Below are 12,500 nucleotides of genomic sequence, written 5' to 3'. Positions count from 1 at the left end.
GCCGAGGTACAGCCGTTGGCTGGAGACCGCTTTCCGACTGCTGAGCCGGAGCCGCGGGGGCCCACCTTGACGCGCCGGCTGTACTAGCAAGCCAGGGGCAAGGGGCATCCAGTGGTACCGGAACGGAGTCGGTCCGACACCGGGAAGCCGGGTGCCCGTCGCTCCGAATCGAGCCCGGTGTTTTCGTGCGTGTAACAGGGCGGGCGTTTGGACCCGGTTGTCCGGGAGCGGGTCCGCAACGGCGGGAGGTTGCCTGTGTTTGGCCGGCCGGCAGTCGAACGCCTTTGGCTCCGGACTCCCGTGTCCGATTTCGGTCAGGGAGGGCTCGTTGGAAAGCCCCGGCGCTGGCGCACACTATATTATCGGCCTGGACCCCGGCAAGTTCGGGAAAGTGTCGCAGTCCCGTAGCGGCTGCCGCCCCGTCGGTCAGCGGCAGCTTATCGGGGATAACTTCGGGACGGAAAGTCCGATCCGGTTGGGGTGAACTGCTACTGAACGGGGTGGGGGGGCCGCACAGACCAGTAGCGGGCTTGTGCAGCTGCCGCTTGGCCCGGCCGAGGTACAGCCGTTGGCTGGAGACCGCTTTCCGACTGCTGAGCCGGAGCCGCGGGGGCCCACCTTGACGCGCCGGCTGTCCTAGCAAGCCAGGGGCAAGGGGCATCCAGTGGTACCGGAACGGAGTCGGTCCGACACCGGGAAGCCGGGTGCCCGTCGCTCCGAATCGAGCCCGGTGTTTTCGTGCGTGTAACAGGGCGGGCGTTTGGACCCGGTTGTCCGGGAGCGGGTCCGCAACGGCGGGAGGTTGCCTGAGTTTGGCCGGCCGGCAGTCGAACGCCTTTGGCTCCGGACTCCCGTGTCCGATTTCGGTCAGGGAGGGCTCATTGGAAAGCCCCGGCGCTGGCGCACACTATATTATCGGACTGGATCCCGGCAAGTTCGGGAAAGTGTCGGCGACCCGTACCGGCTGCCGCCCCGTCGGTCAGCGGCAGCTTATCGGGGATAACTTCGGGAAGTAAAGTCCGATCCGGTCGGGGTCAACTGCCACTGAACGGGGTGGCGGGGCCGCACAGACCAGTAGCGGGCTTGTGTAGCTGCCCCTTTCCCCGGCCGAGGTACAGCCGTTGGCTGGAGACCGCTTTCCGACTGCTGAGCCGGAGCCGCGGGGGCCCACCTTGACGCGCCGGCTGTCCTAGCAAGCCAGGGGCAAGGGGCATCCAAGGGTACCGGAACGGAGTCGGTCCGACACCGGGAAGCCGGGTGCCCGTCGCTCCGAATCGAGCCCGGTGTTTTCGTGCGTGTAACGAGGCGGGCGTTTGGACCCGGTTGTCCTGGAGCGGGTCCGCAACGGCGGGGGATTGCCTGTGTTTGGCCGGCCGGCAGTCGAACGCCTATCGCTCTGGACTCCCGTGTCCGATTTCGGTCAGGGAGGGCTCGTTGGAAAGCCCCGGCGCTGGCGCACACTATATTATCGGCCTGGACCCCGGCAAGTTCGGCAAAGTGTCGCCATCCCGCAGCGGCTGACGGGCCGCCGGTGAGCGGCAGCTTATCGGGCATAACTTCGGGAGGGAAAGTCCGATCCGGTCCGGATCAACGGCAGCCGAACGGGGTGGCGGGCCCGCACAGACCAGTGCCTGGCTTGTGTAGCTGCCCCTTTCCCCGGCCGAGGTACAGCCGTTGGCTGGAGACCACTTTCCGACCACTGAGACGGCGGGGCGGGGGGCGGCCTGCACGCGCCGGCTGCCAGAGCAAGCCAGGGGCAAGGGGCATCCAACGGTATCTGAACGGAGTCGGTCCGACACCGGGAAGCCGGGTGCCCGTCGCTCCGAATCGAGCCTGGGGTATACGTGTGTTTAACAAGGCGGGCGTTTGGACCCGGTTGCCCGGCACCAGTCGAACGCCTGTCGCTCCCGACTCCCGTGTCCGATTTCGTTCGGGGATGGCTCGTTGGAAAGCCCCGGCGCTGGCGCACACTATATTATCGGCCTGGACCCCGGCAAGTTCGGGAAAGTGTCGCCGTCCCGCAGCGGCTGACGGGCCGTCGGTCAGCGGCAGCTTATCGGGGATAACTTCGGGAAGGAAAGTCCGATCCGGTCGGGGACAACGGCAGCTGAACGGGGTGGCGGGGCCGCACAGAGCAGTGCCTCGCTTGTGTAGCTGCCTCTTTCCGCGGCCGAGGTACAGCCGTTGGCTGGAGACCGCTTTCCGACCACTGAGACGGCGGGGCAGGGGGCGGCCTGCACGCGCCGGCTGCCAGAGCAAGCCAGGGGCAAGGGGCATCCAGCGGTATCTGAACGGAGTCGGTCCGACACCGAGAAGCCGGGTGCCCGTCGCTCCGAAGCGAGACCGGGGTTTTTCGTGTGTAACGTGGCGGGCCTTTGGACCCGGTTGGCCGGGCGGCAGTGGAACACACACAGACACTCGCATACACTGAGAGAGACAGAGAGAAGATAGAGATACACAGAGTGAGAAAGACAAAGTCAACTCAGTAACTGAAATGTGAAAACTGACAACTGGGAAACCAAAAGTCAGAGTGGCAAATGATGAACCAAGGTGGCAAATGATTAACTGAAAACTTGTCATTCACATTTGGGACGGAATTCAGGATGGGAATGTATTCGGCCGCCTTACCGGGGCTTGGGGGTGCTGCTTTCCCGCTTGTGGAACCGAGTTGGGGTCGTCAAATGGCCTGGTGCATTGTTTGAAACACTGGTTAATGAGTTGTCAAGGTCGGAAATCATAGAACATAAGAGCAGCTCATTAACTGAAATTTTGAACATCGACAACTGGTTAACCAAAAGCCACAGCGACAAATGATTAACCAAGGAGGCAACTCATTAACTGAATTTCGAACATCGACAACTGGATAACCAAAAGACACAGGGACAAATGAGTAACCAAAGGGCCAACTCATTAACTGAAATTTCAAAGAGGCAACTCATTAACTGAAATTTTGAACATCGACAACTGGTTAACCAAAAGCCAGAGCGACAAATGATTAACCAAGGAGGCAACTCATTAACTGAATTTCGAACATCGACAACTGGATAACCAAAAGACACAGGGACAAATGAGTAACCAAAGGGCCAACTCATTAACTGAAATTTCAAAGAGGCAACTCATTAACTGAATTTCGAACATCGACAACTGGTTAACCAAGAGTCAGAGCGACAAATGATTAACCAAGGAGGCAACTCAATAACTGAATTTCGAACATCGACAACTGGTTAACCAAGTGTCAGAGCGACAAATGATTAACCAAGGAGGCAACTCATTAACTGAATTTCGAACATCGACAACTGGTTAACCAAAAGACACAGGGACAAATGAGTAACCAAAGGGCCAACTCATTAACTGAAATTTCAAAGAGGCAACTCATTAACTGAAATTTTGAACATCGACAACTGGTTAACCAAAAGCCAGAGCGACAAATGATTAACCAAGGAGGCAACTCAGTAACTGAATTTCGAACATCGACAACTGGATAACCAAAAGACACAGGGACAAATGAGTAACCAAAGGGCCAACTCATTAACTGAAATTTCAAAGAGGCAACTCATTAACTGAAATTTTGAACATCGACAACTGGTTAACCAAAAGCCAGAGCGACAAATGATTAACCAAGGAGGCAACTCATTAACTGAATTTCGAACATCGACAACTGGTTAACCAAAAGACACAGGGACAAATGAGTAACCAAAGGGCCAACTCATTAACTGAAATTTCAAAGAGGCAACTCATTAACTGAATTTCGAACATCGACAACTGGTTAACCAAGAGTCAGAGCGACAAATGATTAACCAAGGAGGCAACTCAATAACTGAATTTCGAACATCGACAACTGGTTAACCAAGAGTCAGAGCGACAAATGATTAACCAAGGAGGCAACTCATTAACTGAATTTCGAACATCGACAACTGGATAACCAAAAGACACAGGGACAAATGAGTAACCAAAGGGCCAACTCATTAACTGAAATTTCAAAGAGGCAACTCATTAACTGAAATTTTGAACATCGACAACTGGTTAACCAAAAGCCAGAGCGACAAATGATTAACCAAGGAGGCAACTCATTAACTGAAATTCGAACATCGACAACTGGTTAACCAAAAGCCAGAGCGACAAATGATTAACCAAGGAGGCAACTCATTAACTGAATTTCGAACATCGACAACTGGTTAACCAAAAGACACAGGGACAAATGAGTAACCAAAGGGCCAACTCATTAACTGAAATTTCAAAGAGGCAACTCATTAACTGAAATTTTGAACATCGACAACTGGTTAACCAAAAGCCAGAGCGACAAATGATTAACCAAGGAGGCAACTCATTAACTGAATTTCGAACATCGACAACTGGTTAACCAAATGTCAGAGCGACAAATGATTAACCAAGGAGGCAACTCATTAACTGAATTTCGAACATCGACAACTGGTTAACCAAAAGACACAGGGACAAATGAGTAACCAAAGGGCCAACTCATTAACTGAAATTTCAAAGAGGCTACTCATTAACTGAAATTTGAACATCGACAACTGGTTAACCAAATGTCAGAGCGACAAATGAGTAACCAAGCAGGCAACTGATTAACTGAAAACTTGTCATTCACATTTGGGACGGAATTCACGATGGGAATGTATTCGGCCCCCTTACCGGGCCTTGGGGTGCTGCTTTCCCGCTTGTGGAACCGAGTTGGGGTCGTCAAATGGCCTGGTGCATTGTTTGAAACACTGGTTAATGAGTTGTCAAGGTCGGAAATCATAGAACATAAGAGCAGCTCATTAACTGAAATTTTGAACATCGACAACTGGTTAACCAAAAGCCAGAGCGACAAATGATTAACCAAGGAGGCAACTCATTAACTGAATTTCGAACATCGACAACTGGTTAACCAAATGTCAGAGCGACAAATGATTAACCAAGGAGGCAACTCAGTAACTGAATTTCGAACATCGACAACTGGTTAACCAAGAGTCAGGGCGACAAATGATTAACCAAGGAGGCAACTCATTAACTGAATTTCGAACATCGACAACTGGGTAACCAAAAGACACAGGGACAAATGAGTAACCAAAGGGCCAACTCATTAACTGAAATTTCAAAGAGGCTACTCATTAACTGAAATTTGAACATCGACAACTGGTTAACCAAATGTCAGAGCGACAAATGAGTAACCAAGCAGGCAACTGATTAACTGAAAACTTGTCATTCACATTAGGGACGGAATTCACGATGGGAATGTATTCGGCCCCCTTACCGGGCCTTGGGGTGCTGCTTTCCCGCTTGTGGAACCGAGTTGGGGTCGTCAAATGGCCTGGTGCATTGTTTGAAACACTGGTTAATGAGTTGTCAAGGTCGGAAATCATAGAACATAAGAGCAGCTCATTAACTGAAATTTTGAACATCGACAACTGGTTAACCAAAAGCCAGAGCGACAAATGATTAACCAAGGAGGCAACTCATTAACTGAATTTCGAACATCGACAACTGGTTAACCAAATGTCAGAGCGACAAATGATTAACCAAGGAGGCAACTCAGTAACTGAATTTCGAACATCGACAACTGGTTAACCAAGAGTCAGGGCGACAAATGATTAACCAAGGAGGCAACTCATTAACTGAATTTCGAACATCGACAACTGGGTAACCAAAAGACACAGGGACAAATGAGTAACCAAAGGGCCAACTCATTAACTGAAATTTCAAAGAGGCTACTCATTAACTGAAATTTGAACATCGACAACTGGTTAACCAAATGTCAGAGCGACAAATGAGTAACCAAGCAGGCAACTGATTAACTGAAAACTTGTCATTCACATTAGGGACGGAATTCACGATGGGAATGTATTCGGCCCCCTTACCGGGCCTTGGGGTGCTGCTTTCCCGCTTGTGGAACCGAGTTGGGGTCGTCAAATGGCCTGGTGCATTGTTTGAAACACTGGTTAATGAGTTGTCAAGGTCGGAAATCATAGAACATAAGAGCAGCTCATTAACTGAAATTTTGAACATCGACAACTGGTTAACCAAAAGCCAGAGCGACAAATGATTAACCAAGGAGGCAACTCATTAACTGAATTTCGAACATCGACAACTGATTAACCAAATGTCAGAGCGACAAATGATTAACCAAGGAGGCAACTCATTAACTGAATTTCGAACATCGACAACTGGTTAACCAAGAGTCAGGGCGACAAATGATTAACCAAGGAGGCAACTCATTAACTGAATTTCGAACATCGACAACTGGGTAACCAAAAGACACAGGGACAAATGAGTAACCAAAGGGCCAACTCATTAACTGAAATTTCAAAGAGGCTACTCATTAACTGAAATTTGAACATCGACAACTGGTTAACCAAATGTCAGAGCGACAAATGAGTAACCAAGCAGGCAACTGATTAACTGAAAACTTGTCATTCACATTAGGGACGGAATTCACGATGGGAATGTATTCGGCCCCCTTACCGGGCCTTGGGGTGCTGCTTTCCCGCTTGTGGAACCGAGTTGGGGTCGTCAAATGGCCTGGTGCATTGTTTGAAACACTGGTTAATGAGTTGTCAAGGTAGGAAATCATAGAACATAAGAGCAGCTCATTAACTGAAATTTTGAACATCGACAACTGGTTAACCAAAAGCCAGAGCGACAAATGATTAACCAAGGAGGCAACTCATTAACTGAATTTCGAACATCGACAACTGGTTAACCAAGAGTCAGGGCGACAAATGATTAACCAAGGAGGCAACTCATTAACTGAATTTCGAACATCGACAACTGGGTAACCAAAAGACACAGGGACAAATGAGTAACCAAAGGGCCAACTCATTAACTGAAATTTCAAAGAGGCAACTCATTAACTGAAATTTTGAACATCGACAACTGGTTAACCAAAAGCCAGAGCGACAAATGATTAACCAAGGAGGCAACTCAGTAACTGAATTTCGAACATCGACAACTGGTTAACCAAATGTCAGAGCGACAAATGATTAACCAAGGAGGCAACTCATTAACTGAATTTCGAACATCGACAACTGGCTAACCAAGAGTCAGAGCGACAAATGATTAACCAAGGAGGCAACTCATTAACTGAATTTCGAACATCGACAACTGGGTAACCAAAAGACACAGGGACAAATGAGTAACCAAAGGGCCAACTCATTAACTGAAATTTCAAAGAGGCTACTCATTAACTGAAATTTGAACATCGACAACTGGGTAACCAAATGTCAGAGCGACAAATGATTAACCAAGCAGGCAACTGATTAACTGAAAACTTGTCATTCACATTTGGGACGGAATTCAGGATGGGAATGTATTCGGCCCCCTTACCGGGCCTTGGGGTGCTGCTTTCCCGCTTGTGGAACCGAGTTGGGGTCGTCAAATGGCCTGGTGCATTGTTTGAAACACTGGTTAATGAGTTGTCAAGGTCGGAAATCATAGAACATAAGAGCAGCTCATTAACTGAAATTTTGAACATCGACAACTGGTTAACCAAAAGCCAGAGCGACAAATGATTAACCAAGGAGGCAACTCAGTAACTGAATTTCGAACATCGACAACTGGTTAACCAAGAGTCAGAGCGACAAATGATTAACCAAGGAGGCAACTCATTAACTGAATTTCGAACATCGACAACTGGGTAACCAAAAGACACAGGGACAAATGAGTAACCAAAGGGCCAACTCATTAACTGAAATTTCAAAGAGGCTACTCATTAACTGAAATTTGAACATCGACAACTGGGTAACCAAATGTCAGAGCGACAAATGATTAACCAAGCAGGCAACTGATTAACTGAAAACTTGTCATTCACATTTGGGACGGAATTCAGGATGGGAATGTATTCGGCCCCCTTACCGGGCCTTGGGGGTGCTGCTTTCCCGCTTGTGGAACCGAGTTGGGGTCGTCAAATGGCCTGGTGCATTGTTTGAAACACTGGTTAATGAGTTGTCAAGGTCGGAAATCATAGAACATAAGAGCAGCTCATTAACTGAAATTTTGAACATCGACAACTGGTTAACCAAAAGCCAGAGCGACAAATGATTAACCAAGGAGGCAACTCATTAACTGAATTTCGAACATCGACAACTGGTTAACCAAAAGACACAGGGACAAATGAGTAACCAAAGGGCCAACTCATTAACTGAAATTTCAAAGAGGCAACTCATTAACTGAAATTTCGAACATCGACAACTGGTTAACCAAAAGCCAGAGCGACAAATGATTAACCAAGGAGGCAACTCATTAACTGAATTTCGAACATCGACAACTGGATAACCAAAAGACACAGGGACAAATGAGTAACCAAAGGGCCAACTTAGTAACTGAAATTTCAAAGAGGCAACTCATTAACTGAAATTTTGAACATCGACAACTGGGTAACCAAAAGCCAGAGCGACAAATGATTAACCAAGGAGGCAACTCATTAACTGAATTTCGAACATCGAAAACTGGCTAACCAAATGTCAGAGCGACAAATGATTAACCAAGGAGGCAACTCATTAACTGAATTTCGAACATCGACAACTGGTTAACCAAGAGTCAGAGCGACAAATGATTAACCAAGGAGGCAACTCATTAACTGAATTTCGAACATCGACAACTGGGTAACCAAAAGACACAGGGACAAATGAGTAACCAAAGGGCCAACTCATTAACTGAAATTTCAAAGAGGCTACTCATTAACTGAAATTTGAACATCGACAACTGGTTAACCAAATGTCAGAGCGACAAATGAGTAACCAAGCAGGCAACTGATTAACTGAAAACTTGTCATTCACATTTGGGACGGAATTCACGATGGGAATGTATTCGGCCCCCTTACCGGGCCTTGGGGTGCTGCTTTCCCGCTTGTGGAACCGAGTTGGGGTCGTCAAATGGCCTGGTGCATTGTTTGAAACACTGGTTAATGAGTTGTCAAGGTAGGAAATCATAGAACATAAGAGCAGCTCATTAACTGAAATTTTGAACATCGACAACTGGTTAACCAAGAGTCAGAGCGACAAATGATTAACCAAGGAGGCAACTCATTAACTGAATTTCGAACATCGACAACTGGTTAACCAAAAGACACAGGGACAAATGAGTAACCAAAGGGCCAACTCATTAACTGAAATTTCAAAGAGGCAACTCAGTAACTGTAATTTTGAACATCGACAACTGGTTAACCAAAAGCCAGAGCGACAAATGAGTAACCAAGGAGGCAACTCATTAACTGAATTTCGAACATCGACAACTGGTAAACCAAAAGACACAGGGACAAATGAGTAACCAAAGGGCCAACTCATTAACTGAAATTTCAAAGAGGCAACTCATTAACTGAATTTCGAACATCGACAACTGGTTAACCAAATGTCAGAGCGACAAATGATTAACCAAGCAGGCAACTGATTAACTGAAATTTTAAAATTGACAACTGGATAACCAAAAGTGGGAACTCATGCTTCGGACGGGCTTACATACGGCAGGCTGACGCCCGGCAGAGGCCCGGGCTTCGCCTCCCTTGCGTAAGCGACCGTCTCCGAATCGATTAAAGGCGTAAAATCGGAGTTCAGAGCGGGAAAATTTTTTCCCGAAAACGGCCGGAAAAAAAAAAATGTCTCCTTTTCCGCCGAGCAGGGTGGCATTCGAACGGGCACGGGAAGCCGCGTCTAACGGTGTAAAAACGGCTTGGCTCCGACGCGGGAGTGCGGAGATATGGCCGTTCAAAGTTGTACTGGAAGTCCGGAAGGAGAAAAATTTGACTGCCTGTAGCCGAAAAAAGTTCCAGCGGTCGGTCACAAAAGTCAAATCCGTCCCGCTGATTTGACACTTGTCATTTCTGGCAGGGGGGATTGGCGGGGTACCTGGAGAATGGTAGGAGGTGGTTTTTCGAGACTTTGTCTGTTTTCCAGATTACTGTCTAGGGCCTCCAGGTCTGCAGAGACCGACCCGGGCTGCCGTCCAACCGACTTTTAACCCTTTTTGGGTGGAAATTTATTTCCATTTTTAACCAATTTTCGGGTTTTTGGTCGGGCTTAAAAACGGCAGCCTGACGCCCGGCAGAGGCCGGGGCTTCGGCTCCCTTGCGTAAGGGACCGTATACGAAACGATTAAAGCCGAAAAATCCGAGTTCAGAGCGGGAATTTTTTTTCCCGAAATCGGCCGAAAAATAAAAAAATTCTCCTTTTCCGCCGAGCAGGGCGGCATTCGAACGGGCACGGGAAGCCGCGTCTAACGGTGTAAAAACGGCTTGGCTCCGACGCGGGAGTGCGGAGATATGGCCGTTCAAAGTTGTACTGGAAGTCCGGAAGGAGAAAAATTTGACTGCCTGTAGCCGAAAAAAGTTCCAGCGGTCGGTCACAAAAGTCAAATCCGTCCCGCTGATTTGACACTTGTCATTTCTGGCAGGGGGGATTGGCGGGGTACCTGGAGAATGGTAGGAGGTGGTTTCTCGAGACTTTGTCTGTTTTCCAGATTACTGTCTAGGGCCTCCAGGTCTGCAGAGACCGACCAGGGCTGCCGTCCAACCGACTTTTAACCCTTTTTGGGTGGAAATTTATTTCCATTTTTAACCAATTTTCGGGTTTTTGGTCGGGCTTAAAAAACGGCAGCCTGACGCCTGGCAGAGGCCGGGGCTTCGGCTCCCCTTGCGTAAGGGACCGTATTCGACCCGATTAAGCCCCGAAAATGGATCCAAATGTCGGCCGACCAAGTAAGCTTGCTGGGGAGAGAGACTAAGTGCCGGGCTGGGCACCTCATTAACCAGTGAAAAGTTTTGGCTGCTGGAGAGACTAAGTCCCAGCCTGGGCACATCATTAACCATAAATGAAAAAGGCGAGGCCGAGTCTGGTGCATGGCTAACTGATTAACCAAATTGGCAAGGCCCGGGCTGAAAGTGAATGAGCGACCCGTGGCCAGGGGGCTGGAATGCGGGAGAGAATCCAACCCCCAAAATATGGAAGTCCGATGAGAAAATATTCGGCCGCCTTTTGCGGGCCTCGGGTGTTGCTTCCCGGCCTGGGAAAGTGAGTTGCTCCCGCCGAATTGACATGTGCATTTAACGATTTCGAGACATGATTAACCAAAACGCGGAAGTCCGATGAGAAAATATTAGGGCCCTTCAAGCGGGCCTCCGGTGATGCTTTCCGGCTTGGGAAAGTGAATTGCTCCCGCCGAATTGACATGTGCATTTAACGATTTCGAGACATGATTAACCAAAACGCGGAAGTCCGATGAGAAAATATTCGGCCGCCTTTTGCGGGCCTCGGGTGTTGCTTCCCGGCCTGGGAAAGTGATTTGCTACCGCCAAATTGACATGTGTCATTTCTGGCAAGTGTCTCAGGACATAGTTAATGAGTTGCAGTTTGGGAAATCATTAACCTCGTCGGAAGTCCCGATGAAGAAAAAAAAAAGTGCCATTTGCGGGGATTTGGGTGCTCCTGGTCGGATAGAGGTGGCCGTTTGACCCGCTGATTTGACACTTGTCATTTCTGGCAGGGGGGGTTGGCGGGGTGCCCGGAGATTTTCGGGAACACGATTTTCAGAACAAAATTCACTCAGCGGGAGCACTTTGAAAATGCCCGAAAAGTGTTACTTTGCTAAAAGGCTCATTTTATCAATATAGAGACCTTTCAAAGAGTATTGGAAAGTCATATTAAAGTGGTTTTGTGGCTTTTATGACTTAATGACAAAAAACTCTAAGTGTGAATCTGAAATCGTAGACAGACAGCAGAAACATATAAATAATTCCAGCGTCTAAGTTTCATTTGCTGTCTGTCACACAGGTGCCTCTGAACCGGTCAGGGCCTGTGACCCCACTGAGCTTGTGTTTTGTGGCTTATGCACACGCAGTGTTTGCACCAAGTTCCCCTGTGTTGTGCGCTCAGTGGGCCCGTCCAAGACAGCAGAAACAAGATGTACATGCCAGCGTCTTTAAAGTTTCATTTGTTGTCTTGTCACACAGGTGCCTCTGAACCGGTCAGGGCCTGTGACCCCACTGAGTTGTTTACTGGGGCTAATGCACAAGCAGTGTTTTGTCAGAGAGTTCCACTGTGTTGTGCGCTCAGTGGGTCCGTCTAAAATGACAAGACAGCAGAAACATTCCAGCGAGTTTCATTTGTTGTCTTGTCACACAGGTGCCTCTGAACGGGTCAGGGCCTGTGACCCCCGCTGAGTTGTTTACTGGGGCTAACGCACAAGCAGTGTTTGTCAGAGAGTTCCACTGTGTTGTGCGCTCAGTGGGTCCGTCTAAAATGACAAGACAGCAGAAACATTCCAGCGAGTTCCATTTGTTGTCTTGTCACACAGGTGCCTCTGAGCGGGTCAGGGCCTGTGACCCCATTGAGCTTTGTGAGCAACGTATGCACACGCAGTGTTTGCAACGAGATTCCCTGTGTTGTGCGCTCAGTGGGCCCGTACGACCGATTTGGTGACTCGCGTCCGTAGTGGGAGTCCCCGGGCCGGCCCAGTATAGAGAGAGGCTGGTGTTCAGGCTATTTCGGGGTTTCCTCTCGTTTCTGTCGCTG

This window comes from Somniosus microcephalus, unplaced genomic scaffold, assembly GCF_052327205.1.
Source record: "Somniosus microcephalus isolate GS21.2 unplaced genomic scaffold, FLI_Smic_1.0 scaffold169, whole genome shotgun sequence".
In the NCBI taxonomy this organism is placed as follows: Eukaryota; Metazoa; Chordata; class Chondrichthyes; order Squaliformes; family Somniosidae; genus Somniosus; species Somniosus microcephalus.
Note: the sequence above shows the minus strand (reverse complement) of the source record.